Source organism: Martes martes, assembly GCF_963455335.1.
Source record: "Martes martes genome assembly, chromosome: 4".
Taxonomy (NCBI): domain Eukaryota; kingdom Metazoa; phylum Chordata; class Mammalia; order Carnivora; family Mustelidae; genus Martes; species Martes martes.
Genome location: NC_137891.1, coordinates 151,290,685 through 151,300,993, shown reverse-complemented (window position 1 = coordinate 151,300,993; position 10,309 = coordinate 151,290,685).

Genomic DNA, 10,309 nt, shown 5'->3' with positions numbered 1-10,309 from the left:
GAAATAAACTAAAATGGAGTCACTTATGTCAAGGACAAAATGGGAAGGGTCAAAGCAGGTGCATAAAAGAAACAACCTAACCTTATAGGAATTTACAGCTCTTCTTGAAATCAGCAGAGGACACTAACCAATCTCCAAACTCCAAGTCTGTTTACACCATCTCCGGACTTCCTTGTTCCCCTGACTCAGCTAATCTGATCCAAATAAGAAAACCACTAGCTAAAGAATCATTGAGCACTACACCAAAAATAATGATATACTATATGTTGGCTATTCGAACATAATAAATAAATTTTAAAAAGAAAAGAAAACCACTAGGCAACCTATCAGCTGAAAAGGCCAAATAACTTCTGTATTTTATCTCATAAAAATCTCTTAGTCTCTGAGCAACTTTGAATTCATTGCTTCTGTATCCTTCATTTCCTGGCTTGCAGGTCAAAAGCCTTGCAATGAACTTATCTTTATGCTTTGTTTTATTCATATGCAGAGTTTGGCTTTTGACACAGGAAATAATGTATTTTGAATTTTTTTAATTGAATGAAATATCAAAGAATATAAAAGCTAAGGGCATTTCATTCTAATAAATCTCCCCATAAATAATTGAATTCCTCAAGATCTTAAACAATTATAATAGAGATTTTATGTGAACACCTTCAGTGAGACAGAACTCATACTGAGCTAGACAATTTTATTTTCAGAAATTAATTTTTTTCCTGAAATCTGCCTCCTTAGAGCTTTTATCCTATTTCTATCTTATTTTCTAAAGCCACATGAAATTAACCTCAGTTTTTTCACACTGTAACTCTTCAAATATGTGAAGAAACTGTGTTCTAAAATGTGTTCCTCATTTGTGCTTTTTTCTCCTCTGGATCTGCTCCAATCTGTCTTGTATCTCTTAAAGTACACCATTCCTAAAATGAATTCCATATTCGAGGAGTTTTTTTTAGTATAACAGGGTAGCAAAATTACCATTCATTCTAAATCTTGTTGATGTAGATGAATATTGATTGACATATTTTAATTATTATTTTTTTAATTAGTAAGCTCCATGCCCAGCATGGAGCTCAATGCAGGTTTGAAGTCATAACCCTGAGCTCAAGACCTCAGCTGAGATCAAGAACCAGGTGCTTAACTGACTGAGCTACCCAGGTGACCCATATTTTTATCTATTTACATAATCTTTGTGCTCAATGTGGGGCTTAAACTCACAGCCCTGAGAACAAGAATTACATGCTCTACTGATTGACCCAGCCAGGAGCCCTGCCTTTTTTAGACAGCTAAAATTCACAGACTTGCATCAAGTTTATCATAAAATAAAACCCCTAAGATTTTTTTCAGATATATGCTGCATCTAGTAAACATAATTTATTTGTGCAGTTGATTTTTGAACATAAATTTAAATTTAGCCTTATGAAATTGAATCTTACTGAAGATCAGTCTATCATTACAGTCTATTGAGATCTTTTAAAGTCCCAATTATCTTATTTAACAAATTAGCTATCACTTCTCATTTTTCTCCATTGATCTTGATTGGGACACTAACAATATTATCCAATATAGTCATTTAAATATTATCCAATATTATCCAATATAGTCAGACATGAAAGAAACAAAGCTCTACTACTGACTTTTAAAAAATTATTTATTAAATGAACTGTTTATAGCAGTTTAAGATGTGTGATACTATTACAAAGATAATACAAAGATATATATCCCATATATATCTCTTTACTATCTTACATTGTTACACACTACATACATACTAACTTACATACATACTACATTACATACTAACATCTTACATTGTTAGTATGGTATATTGTCAAAATTAATGATACAATATTGACATATTACTATTAAGCAAAGTCCACAGTTTATTCAGATTTCACCCATTTTCCCCTAATGTCCTTTTCTGTTCCAGGATCTCATCCAGGATACAACATTATAATACGTCTCTTTAGGCTACCTCACAGCTGTGACAGTTTCTCAGAGTTTGTTTTTTTTTAATAGTTTTATTTTTTGTATTTTTTAAAGGTCTTACTTATTTATTTGACGGAGAGATCACAAGTAGGCAGAGAGGCAGGCAGAGAGAGAGGGGGAAGCAGGCTCCCCACTGAGCAGAGAGCCTGATGTGAGACTCGATCCCAGGACCCCGAGATCATGACCTGAGCCGAAGGCAGAGGCCCAACCCACTGAGCCACCCAGGCACCCCAGACTTTGTTTTTTGTTAATATAATTTTTTATTATGTTCAATTAGCCAACATTAATACATCATTAGTTTTTTATGTAGTGTTCAATGAGACTTTGTTTTTATGACCTTGACAGTTTGGAAGAATATTGGCCATGTATTTCTGTGAAATTTACCTCATGTTTTTGTCATGAGTAGACTGAAGTTAAGGGTTTTGAGGAGGAAGACCACAGAGTTAAAATACCATTCTCATCAAACCTTATCAATATGACTACTATCAATACTATCAACATGACATCATTGTTGATGTTAGTCTTAGTCACTTGGCTTGAGCTAGTGTTTGCCAGGATTCTCCACTATAAAATCACATTGTCTCTCTCACTCTCTCTTTTAAAAAAAATTTATTAATTTATTTGTCAGAAAGAGAGCACACAAGCAGGGAGAGTTGTAGGCAGAGGGAGAAGCAGGCTTCCCACTGAACAAGGAGCCCAATGCAGGACTTGATCTCCAGGATCCTGGGATCATGACCTGAGCCAAAGGTAGATGCTCAACCATCTGAGTCATGCAGGCATCCCTCAGCTTCCCTCTTTAAAAAAAAAATCTAGGGGTGTCTGCCCCTAGATATCCTCCCCAACGTCCATCACCCAGTTACCCCATCTTCTCACCCCACTCCCTTCCGGCAACCCTCAGTTTGTTTCCTAAGATTAAGAGTCTCTTATGGTTTGTCTCCCTCTCTGATTCATCTTGTTTCATTTTTTCCTCTCTTCCCTTAGGATTCTCTGCCTTGTTTCTTAAATTCCACATATCAGTGAGATCATATGATAATTGTATTTCTCTGATTGGCTTATTTACTTAGCATAATACCCTCTAATTATCCACATCATCAAATGGCAGGGTTTCATTTTTTGATGGCTCCATAATATTCCAATGTGTATATATATATATATACACACCACATATTCCTTATCCATGCGTCTGTCAATGGACATATGGGCTCTTTCCAGCTTCATCTCTTTAAAAAATCATCTATATAAGTTATTTGGAATCCTGTATGTGATACTTGTCTATTCTCTGCCATGTATTCATTTATTTAATCATTTATTTATATCTGTATGGGCTTAAGGATGGTTATTTTAGATTTTGGGTTATAATCCAATGTTACTTCATTTATTTTGTTGTTCAACTTTGTTCCAGCTTTGGCTTTTTTAAGAAAGATTTTATTTATTTACTTAACACAGAGAGAGAGAGCACAGCAAGGGGAACAGCAGAGGGAGAGTGAGAAATAGGGTCTCTGCTGATCAGGAAGCCTGATGCAGACCTCGATCCCAGGACTTGGGATCATGACCTGAGTGAGCCAAAGGCAGACGCTTAACTGACTGAGTCACCCAGGAGCCCCTCCAGCTTTGGCTTTTGAGAGTTCTTTCAGAGGGCTACGTGAGCCCTTCAACATACCCTCATCATTGTGGGTGAGTGTTCGAGCACATTTTTATTTTCTGGCACTACTTTTTTTTTTTTTTTTTTTTACTCTGGCTCATACCAAGTACTTCTTGCCCCAGTTATAGAACTAACCATCTCTCTAATGCTTACCATTAGCTTTTAATGAGCAAAGACTTCCTCAAGTTTAAAACATACCTATAACTCGTACTGAGTATTGTTTTCAGTATATTAAATAATCACTTTACTGCTTAATTATCAAGTTGACATGGCTATGTTATGCACTAAATGTTGTCAAAAGCAACTGGGTCCAGAGAGTGTGTGAGCTGAAATCCAAACATAAAATATAATGGTTTCCTTATTCTAATAAAGATCTATTAACACTTTTTTTTAAAGATTTTATTCATTTATTTGAGACAGAGATCACAAGTAGGCAGAGAGGCAGGCAGAGAGAGAGGGGGAAGCAGGTTCCCCACTGAGCAGACAGCCCAATGTGGGGCTTGATCCCAGGACCCTGAGATCATGACCCGAAGGCAGAAGCTTAACCCACTGGGCCACCCAGGTGCCCCATATTAACACTTTTTTAAAATTGTGTTATGTTAGTCACCATAAAATACATCATTAGTTTTTGATACAATATCTCAAGATTCATTGTTTTACATACAACACCCAGTGCTCCGTGCAATACATGCCCTCCTTAAAACCCACCAGCAGGCTCACCTATCCCCCTACCCACTTCCCCTCTAGAACCCTCAGTTTGTTTGTCAGAGTCCAGAGTTTTTTGTGGTTCATCTCCCCCTCCAAATTCCCCCAATTCACTTTTGCTTTCCATCACCTAATGTTCTCCATGTTATTCCTTATGCTCCACAAGTAAGTGAAACCATATGATAATTGACTTTCTCTGCTTGACTTATTTCACTCAGCATAATCTCCTCCAGTCCTATCCATGTTGATCCAAAAGTTGGGTATTCATCCTTTCTGATGGAGGCATAATACTCCATAGTGTATATGGATATCTTCTTTATCCATTTGTCTGTTGAAGGGCATTTCGGCTCTTTCCACAGTTTGGCGACTGTGGCCATTGCTGCTATGAACACTAGGGTACAGATGGCCCTTCTTTTCACTACATCTATATATTTGGAGTAAATACCCGGTAGTGCAAATGCCAGGTCATAGGGTAGGTCTGTTTTTAATTTTTTGAGGAATCCCCACACTGTTTTCCAAAGTGGCTGCACCAACTTGTATTCCCACCAACAGTGTAAGAGGGTTCAACTTTCTCCACATTCTCTCCAACATTTGTTGTTTCCTGCTTTGTTAATCTTTGCCATTCTTACTAGTCTAAGGTGGTATCTCAGTGTGGTTTTGATTTGAATTTCCCTGATGGCTAATAATGGTTTACATTTTTTCATGTGTCTGCTAGCCATTTATATTAACACTTCCTAATGATGTTATCCAAAGAAGAGGAGAGGTTTAGTTGATATGACTTCTTATTGAACACAGAATATATGCAAGTATGATGGAAAAGGATTTATTTTTTAAAGATTTTATTCATTTGAGAGGAGGAGAGCATGAAGTAGAGAGAGGAGCAAAGGGAGAGGGACAAACAGACTCCCCACTGAGCAGAGAGCCTGATGTGGGGCTCAATCCCAAAACCCTGGGATCATGACCTGAGCTGAAGGGAGATAGTTAACCAACCGAGCCACCCAGGCACCCCTGACTGAAAAGGATTTAAAGAATAAAACATCATAACCTGAAAATAAGTCTAATTAAGTAAAGCTGTTAAAGATGCAAATAAATCCAGAAAGGTCAATATGTAGCAAACAATTTGTAATTATCCCTCTTTGTACTGGGTGGATGCCTGTTAGACTGATTGTGAGGCAACAATAAGTTGTATAATCTCAGAAAGACAGGGCTTTTAGAGAAAACTTACAGAATACTCATGAAAATGATGAAAGGGTTGGAAAATAGGAATCAATAGTAAAGGTTAAACTATATTACCATAGAGAAAAGACATATACAAGATTATTTAACAGAGCTCCTAAAGATTAAGTCACTTCTTTCAGTGCCTAAAAGAGATTTAGGTATTACTGAAATAATTTAAAAAATCCTCTGATGCTGTGCGTTTTTGTGGAGAGCTGAGGATACCCTTTTGAGACTCCAACTCATGAATCTATCTCGAGATCAAATTCAGGATGCAATTAATATAATCACCTGGAAGCTGAGTCCAAAAACAAATCTAAAACCAACTTACTGTTGGCATAATACGCTTTTCTAATAATAGCTAAAGGACTAAAACACCTGCATATAGCTAATTTTAGTCAGTTGTTTAATTTCCAGTTTCAGTGTATGCTACGTATGTATTTTGTATTTTGGAAAGTTTTAGTGCAAGAACATGTAGGTTTGTGATAGTCATAGCCAATGCAAAAGACAAAATTATAAAATAAAATATACTAATTTAGAAAGAGGAAAAAGTATTATTCACAGATAAAATGATTGAATATGTAGATAATCTAAGAGAATCAACTGAAAACTTTAAGAAATGTGAGAATCTTTACTGAATTGTTGGTTACATAATATGCAAAAACTGAAAGTTTTACTATCTATGATAAAAGCATTTTGATGACAACCACCACCAAAAAAAAAAAAAATCTGAATGATTTCTAGCTATGAACTTGCTAAGAAACATGGAAGACTTATATTGAAAAGCATAAACATGATGGGCATAAAGGAAATGCATTAAATAGAAAAAACATATAAGTATAGAAAATGCTATCTCTCCTCTTACTAATTTGTATACTTAATACATTCACAATCAAAATAAATGTTTTGGAACATAATACCTTCAGAAATTCTTCTGAAAAAATTAATATTGAAAGATCTGCTTCCAACAAAATGTTGGACTACACACTCTGAAGGGCTTTCCTACTACTGTAAAATGACATCCTAGATAAAATACAACAAGCATATTTTTGGGGCACCTGTGTGGCTCAGTGGGTTAAGCCTCTGTCTTCGGCTCAGGTCATGATCTCAGGGTCCTGGATCAAGCCCCTCATCAGGCTTTCTTCTCAGTAGGGAGCCTGCTTTTGCCTCTCTCTCTGCCTGCTGCTCTGCCTACTTGTGCTCTTTCTCTGTCAAATAAATAAATAAATCTTTAAAAAACAAGCATTTTTTTTAAAGTTTTGCTGGACATTCAATAAAGTGAAGGAAATTTCCTAGAGCCAAAATAAAGACACAATGATGTGAAACCTGAATTGTGAGGGTTAGTAAATTCTGAAGTGGAGGTTCCATTGGAGTTAGATGCCAATACCAACACTAATATTGGGAGACAGAATGTAGGTCCTGCCTCAAAGTAAAAGAGATGAATTTGAGACTCAAATAATTAACTGGAGTTCATGAACAGGGCTAAAATAGTTCCATATTTATACCACTCTTGCTTGTTATTGGAAATGAGCATAAATCCTCTTTGAAGGAAAACAATCCTATTTAGACCTTCATGATTCTATATATTGAATTTAATAAATTATGTGAACTCACAATACCAAACACACAGGGAAACAAGTTACCATGAGTCAGAGTCAGCAAAATGATAACAAATTTAAACCTCCAAAAACTTCATATACTGGAAGATCAGATAAAGAATATAAAAATTAAATTATTAGCATGTTATTTTAAAATTATCAATAAACAAGAAACAATAAAAATGATCAGGCAAATTTGACAGTAAGTAAAGCTTCTAGAAATGAAAGGTAAAATAAGAGAAATTTTTAAAAATCAGTTTATGAGTTAACAGATTAGTTACAGAAAACTGTGGATAGGAGGTATAAAATAGAAAAGAACCTGGATATAAGGCAATTTCCAATAATAAGGCACAAAAATATTTAAAAAGAAAATAGGAAAATAAGAGTAAACATGTGTCTAAGGCAATTTCAAGAAAGAATATAGGAAATGTAGTATTCCAAGAGATTATAGCTTGGAGGTTTCTAGATTTGAAAAAATACATGAATATGCAGATATAACAACCATAGCATTACCATGCAAGATAATAAAAACAAAACAAAACAAAAAAAGCCCCAAACCAAAAAATCCACTCCTAGATATATTGCTAACAAATTTAAAAAACCACATAGATGAAAAAGATATATCCTAACAGTAGCCAAAAAAAGGACAGGTCGCTTATAAAGTAGTAATACATAGAGAAGAGAAGCCCACTGAAAAGCAATCATGGAAGCAGAAAAAATAGAATATCTTTAAATTGCTTAAGAGGGGTACCTGGGTGGCTCAGTCAGTTAAGCGTCAGCCTTTGGCTCATGTCATAATCCCAGGTTCCTGGGATTGAGCTCCGTGTCAGGCTCACTCGGTGGAAAGCCTGCTTCTCCCTCTCCCACTCCCCCTGCTTGTGTTCCCTCTCTTGCTGTTTCTTTCTCTGTCAAATAAATAAATAAAATCTTAAAAAAAAATAAACTGCTTAGGGGAAAAAAACCGTAAAATTGTACAACAAAATGATATTTCAGTAATGATGTTTAAAAAAATTATTTTTAGAGTAAAAATATATATGAGAGATTACTACCAGGAAACCAAAACTAAAAATCTTCTAAGGGATTAATTTTAGGAATAAAGAAAATGATCCTGACAGAGTAGTCTATAATACATAAAGAAATAGTGAATATAGAAGGGAGGAGACAAGATGGTGGAGAAGTAGGAGGCACTGTTTCAACCAGTCCCCTAAAGTGAGCTGATTACCTACTAAAGAACTCTGATCACCCATGAAATCAGCCTGAAATTAGAATTATACACTTCTGGATCTCTATGGGGGCAGAAGACACCAGTGGACAGGTAAAGCAGAGTGGGAACATCAGACTGATATATTAGTCTGATCAGGGAGGCACCAGAAATGACCCATTGGAAAGTAATACCCCAATACAAGAGTGCACTGTGATTGGGGACCAACATTAACTTGGAGTCTGCCTGAAAGCAACTCAAAAAGAGCAAAAGATCTTAAGGGGAAATTGGTGGAATTGGGTAGTTAGTGACAGGGATTAAGCCCACTGACCCAGGATGGCCACCACTGGTGCAGAACCAGAGAGTACAGTGAAGAAGCCAGGTCTTTGTCTCTGAGCTGCTGGTGTGCCTGAGAAAATCTGGGTGGTGGCGCCCATGAGGGAGTCTGGTGTGGATGCCAGCTGGGCGCTCTCTAGAACCACAGCCTTTTGTACTCTGCATGCGCCCTGTGTGACCAGGGTCAGAGCCTCGATCCACACCCTCCCCTGAGAGAGGTCCATGCAGGCGCTAGCTGGCGCTCTCTAGGACCCAGAGATTCTGAACACTCCCAGCCCAGCCAGCATGAAAATCTCACTGTGCTATCTCTGGTTGGGACCTCTCTGGCGGTCTGGACCTGCCCAGACAGACATGGCTAGTATTTCTTGTGGTTTGGGGTACCAGCGGGAGTTCCTGTGACCCCAGAGACCGTGACTGGGGACACACTTTGCCAGTGGCAGAGGGGGAATTTATGTGCTCTGGAGCACCCAGAGGGGAATAGACTGAGGCTTCTCTCTGAGATGGAGGTCTGGGTGCAGTTTGCTTTCCTCTAACCCTCCAAAGAACCGCCAAAAGCCACCAAGGGGGGAAAAAACTGACAAACAAACAAACAAAACCTCCAGAGAACAAAAGCCTGAAAAACTGGTTTCCTCAGAGCCCAGCCTCTTATGGGGGTAGGAGGATTCAACTCTAGCAAGACTCCCTGAAAAACCATGTGGCAGGCCCCTCCCCAAGAAAGCCAATAAAAAAACCCACAAAACAAACAAACAAAAAAACCCGAGAGGACAAGGACCACTACTTCATTGATACAACTTTTATTTTTAATTAGTTCCCACTATTCTGGTTCTTTTCATTTTTTTATATAACTTTTTAATCTACTTACCATCACAATGAGATGTTCAGTACATCAAATTCCATATTAACCTTTTTTAAATTAATTTTTAATAAACATATAATGTATTATTAGCCCCAGGGGTACGGGTCTGTGAATCACCAGGTTTACACCCTTCACAGCACTCACCATAGCACATACCTTCCCCAATGTCCATAACCCCACCACCCTCTCTCTATCCCCCTCTCCCCGGCAACCCTCAGTTTGTTTTGTGAGATTAAGAATCTCCTATGGTTTGTCTCCCTCCTGATCCCATCTTGTTTCATTTATTCTTTTCCTACCCCGCAAACCCCACCCCATTATATCTGTACTTCCTCATATCAGGGAGATCATGTGATAGTTGTCTTTCTCCGACTGACTTATTTTGCTAAGCATAATATCCTCTAGTTCCATCCACGTTATTGCAAATGGCAAAATTTCATTTCTTTTGATGGCTGCATAGTATTCCATTGTATATACATATACACCACATCTTTATCCATTCGTCTATTGATGGACATCTAAGTTCTTTCCATAGTTTGGCTATTGTGGACATTGCTGCTATAAACATTCGGGTGCACATGCCCCTTCAGATCACTACATTTGTATCTTTAGGGTAAATACCCAGTAGTGCAATTGCTGGGTTGTAGGGTAGCTCTATTTTCAACTTTTTGAGGAACCTCCATGCTGTTTTCCGGAGCAGCTTCACCAGCTTGCATTCCCACCAACAGTATAGGAGTGCACCCCTTTCTCTCCATCCTTGCCAACGTCTGCTGTTTCCT